Source organism: Sapajus apella, unplaced genomic scaffold, assembly GCF_009761245.1.
Source record: "Sapajus apella isolate SASKATOON/1434 unplaced genomic scaffold, GSC_monkey_1.0 scaffold232, whole genome shotgun sequence".
In the NCBI taxonomy this organism is placed as follows: domain Eukaryota; kingdom Metazoa; phylum Chordata; class Mammalia; order Primates; family Cebidae; genus Sapajus; species Sapajus apella.
Genome location: NW_022437172.1, coordinates 570660 through 575234, shown reverse-complemented (window position 1 = coordinate 575234; position 4575 = coordinate 570660). Strand labels below are relative to the sequence as shown.

Below are 4575 nucleotides of genomic sequence, written 5' to 3'. Positions count from 1 at the left end.
GAAAATGTTGCTCTGATTCTCTGCCTGTTTTGTTACTGGAAGCTCAATTTATCTTCTACCCTGTTTTTAACACCCTGCTCCTCCCTGTTGTATAGATCAATTTCACTCTGCTACCCTCCATTGCGTACACCCGCATATCTTTTCTACTTCTTCTATGTACACTCTGCCCCCCTCATTCTTTCTCTTTTGTTTATCATCTCTTCCCTCTTTCCTGACTTGCCTCAGGTCTTAGCGTACCTTGAAGCTGAACTAACACCTCGGCTCCTTTACTGGCCCTCTCGATAGAATTTACTGCGGACCTCTAATTAGAGACACAACTTATCACCATTTTACTCCTCCTTTACTTATTATATACTTAATAGGGCATTTTCTTTAGGTATTAGAGTGTATTAATGCTCATATTTTTAAAGAATCATTCAATCAAATGACTTTTTAAATAAAATATGGTTCTTACCTTCTTTTACTTTATTGACTCCACCATTCCCTTTTTCACAGGAAGGTCCAGGCAAAGGTTCTGGCAACTTCTCGGCGACACACTGCTAAGGGAATATTAAGAATGAGTTTCCATTTTGAAGATGATAGTGTGTTGCATCAAGAGTTTTTTTTAATCAATTTTTACTCTTTTGATGAATCTGGGCATCACTGTGTCACCCAGGGCTAGAATGCAGTGGCATGATTCTGGCTCACTGTGGTCTCAACCTCCTGACCTCAAGCGATCTTCCCACCTCAACTTCCTGAGTAGCTGAAACTACAGGTGCATACCATGTCAGGCTAATATTTTTATGTTATTCGTGTAGTCAGGGCCTCACTATATAGCTGGCCTCACCAGCTCAGGCTGGTCTCAAACTCCTAGGCTCAAGCAATCCTTCTACTTCTGCCTCCCAAGGTGTTGAGATAACCAGTGGGTACCACCACATCCCACCCTAATCAATTTATTTAAATAAACCTCAACTTAGGCCAGGCATGGTGACTTACACCTGTAACCCCAGCTCTTTGCAAGGTCAAGATTATTTGAGCTCAGGAGTTCAAGGCCATCCTGGGCAACAGAAAGAGAACGCAACTCTACAGAAAAATACAAAAATGAGTCAGGCATGAAGTTGTGTGCCTGTAGTCCCAGCTTCTTGGGAGGCTGATGTGAAAGAATCACATGAGCCTGAGAGGTGGAGAGTGTACTGAGCCAAGATCAGGCCACTACACTCCAGCCTGGGCAACAGAGCAAGACCCTGTCTCCCCACAAAATCCAATTTACTATTTGAATGCCTATTTGACTTAAAAATAAGAGAAGTGCACATTGTAAACCAAAGCATTTTAGTAGAGGACCTCATCTACACTTTCTAGATCAGGCTCATCTGTTATCTTTACACGGTCATTGACTCTGCTATCCAAGTATGGCAGCCCGAAGAAACATGTTCACAGACAAAATAGTAACATGTACATATTTCAACGAGGAACTAGCTTTAAAGTACCTAATTCTGCTTTGCAGTTTCCAAAAATAAAACAGAGCATTTTGAAAGTACATTCACATATTGCTCTAATACTTGCTGTATTAAAAATTTAAAATATTCCTCATGTAAATATTTTAGCCTCAAAATAAGATACTTATGATAGAAAACATCAAACTACATTATGTTGAGGATCAGTAGATCATTGTAGAAGCTGCTTCATTTAGGTTAACAGGGCCTTGGAGAAACCTACATAGTTTTGATAACATTTTTACTGAGAGAATAAATGGTTGAATAGAATGATAATGTAGTAACAGAATTTTATGTTATGTTTAAATACAAGCAAGCAAATAGGGGATAAACCCTGTAACTATTTTGTTGTTGTCCATTTGTTTTGAGACAGTCTCACTCTGTAACCCAGGCTGGAGTGTAATGGTGCTATCTCGGCTCCCTCCAACCTCCACCTCCCAGGTTCAAGCAATTCTTTTGCCTCAGCCTTTGGAGTAGTTGTGATTACAGGCATGTGATACCACACCTGGCTAATTTTTGTATTTTCAGTAGAAATGAGGGTTCACCATTTTGACCAGGCTGGTCTCGAACTTCTGACCTAAGATGATCCGCCCTCCTCAGCCTTCCAAAGTGCTGGGATTACAGGCATAAGCCACTGTGCCTGGCCAAGGGGACATTTTAAAGAAACTACGATGACAAAATTATGGTGTTAAAACATTATCATATCGGTATTAAGAGTCTTTGCTTCTACAACTAGTCCTTTGCAGCAAAATACATATTATTCTATTAGATGAAGTGTTTTATATAAACTCTTTGCAGACAATTTATAAAAGATACAAAAATTTCTTTGTAATACAAATTTTGAGAACATAAATTTAACTTTCTACATTTCCACAATTTATGTTTTTAAATCAGATACAGTCTTGTTATGTGTCCCAGGATGTTCTCAAATTCCTGGGCTGCAGTTCTGTTGCCTGAAACTCAAGTAGCTGGAACTGCAGGTGTACACCACCACAGTCCGCTACATTTCTAAAATGTTCACCATTACATTAGTCTCACTACAGAACTAATAATTTGAGTAAAGGAACAAATCTTTCCTAAAAACTATATCCCAGAATAATAAGTGTCCAAGAAAAAAAGCTATATGCTATGGGCTGAACTTTTTTGAATTAAAAAATACCAGAGAGATTCCATGACTATTACAAGTGAGTTGATCCACTGAAGCCTTATACAGGCATAAATATTACGAAAGTCACAGTACCATGATTTAAAACTCAAAATATTAATATTTACCCAAATAATCCTTAATGAAATTTTATATTTATATTTTTTCAATTGGGGAAAGCGTTTCTTACTGTGATTTTCTTGTCACGATGTCTTTCCCCGTTTATTTTTTTAACTCCCACCTGGCCAAAGTATTTCTCAATCTTTTGTTACTTATCAAAGTTAATTTTTTAATCAAATAGACATATATCTATGTTTTTCTCTGACCAACTTCCCATTACCAACATCAAATAATGATAGGTAACCATTTCTAAATTTTAATGGTATATACCATGCAAAACTAGATTCAAACTGAGAAAATTAATTTTACAAGAGACGACTTTACCTTGGTAGCAGCAGTCAAGACTTTATCTTCTGGTTTACTGCATGAATCAACAAAGAGGTCATGGAAAACGCTTAAGAGCAAAAATACACAATGAAAATGAGCAAGTTGATTTACTTTAAAATTTTTTTAACTGCCATTTCCTATCCAGCTTCCACTGCCAAAAAAACAAAAACACAATATGGGGAAAGGTAGCTATGTGTATATTAAATAATGTTTCTTGATATAATTAAAATATGGCCTCTGGTATAAACATAGATTTTCATTCCCTATTTCTGCTTCCACCTGTCTAAATCTATAAACTATTCAATGAAAACTGACTTTTAGCTCCATAACAAACAGTGACAGCCAATATATTGGCAGATCCTGACAATCATTTGCCCTCACAAATTATCTGTCCAAAAGTTGAACTTAAAATTCAGTTAATGAATGACATAACCGTGTCACCTAAACTGAAAGACACGTGATGACCTAAAACAAAGTAGAAAGATCTGCTGTCTCTTGTCCATGAGCTATGTCTGGTTAAAAGACTAATTTGTGTCACTTCAAAATGGCAGTCTTGATTCCTCAGCATGAAAACCACTTAAGAAAGTCCTATTGCTTTCCTTTCCCCTAAAACAGTACAGGGAATCCCCTGCAATATTTGAAATGTGTGAAAGCTAAATGTACAAAAGTCAAATAACAAAGGTGTAGGTTCTGATTGAGAATATTCATAAATGTCATAAATCCCAATATTCTGATATTTATTGAAGAATCCACACTCCTATCCAATCCAGTGTTGTCTCTCTTCAAACTTTGCCTTCCCCTGCTCATTCCAGTCTTTTCCACTTCCATTGGGGTCACTAGCTAATTTCATTCTCATTCTATCCACTGGGTGCAACAGACTCCATCCCCCTTTGCATTATTAAAACACAAGCAAGTAGGCTAAAAAAAAAGAAAAAGAAAAGGAAAGGAATGAAAGGTACTGGGCTTTAAAATGAGTTCAACTCTCATTTCCTGTGTCAATGAGAATTCCTATGTCTAAAAAAAGAAGTATCCAAATCTCTTTGAGTCTCAGGCTCTCCATCTAGGGTATCAAATGGCTGGAATGTTCAGCACAGGTAAAATACTAGAGGGTATTTTAATTACTTCTAAGATCCTTAAGATTCTGTAATTCTATGTGTTTTGTTTTCTATCTATAGGAAAATTGAGAATGCAGAGCCAGAAGAATTTCATAAAATAATGGAACAATATAAACACCAAGAAGAGCAAAGAAGAAAGTTTTAAAAAATCAAGACAAGATTATAGAAATGTCCTGGGACCGGCCAGGCGCGGTGGCTCAAGCCTGTAATCCCAGCACTTTGGGAGGCCGAGGCAGGTGGATCATGAGGTCAAGAGATCGAGACCATCCTGGTCAACATGGTGAAACCCCGTCTCTACAAAAAAAATACAAAAAATTAGCTGAGCATGGTGGCACGTGCCTGTAATCCCAGCTACTCAGGAGGCTGAGGCAGGAGAATTGCCTGGGTTCAGGCAATT

The 4575-nt window shown here is 37.6% G+C and overlaps 1 long non-coding RNA gene across 1 annotated transcript in view; it reads right to left on the bottom strand.

The window, feature by feature from the left end:
• Window positions 1-69: 69 nt before the first annotated feature.
• LOC116544831 overlaps window positions 70-4575 on the bottom strand; it is a 19928-nt gene continuing 15422 nt past the window's right edge. The window contains exons 2-3 of the long non-coding RNA XR_004266055.1: window positions 3061-3130; window positions 70-536 (exon numbers count right to left, since the gene is read on the bottom strand). This is a non-coding gene — a long non-coding RNA (uncharacterized LOC116544831). The remainder of the gene's footprint in view (window positions 537-3060; window positions 3131-4575) is intronic.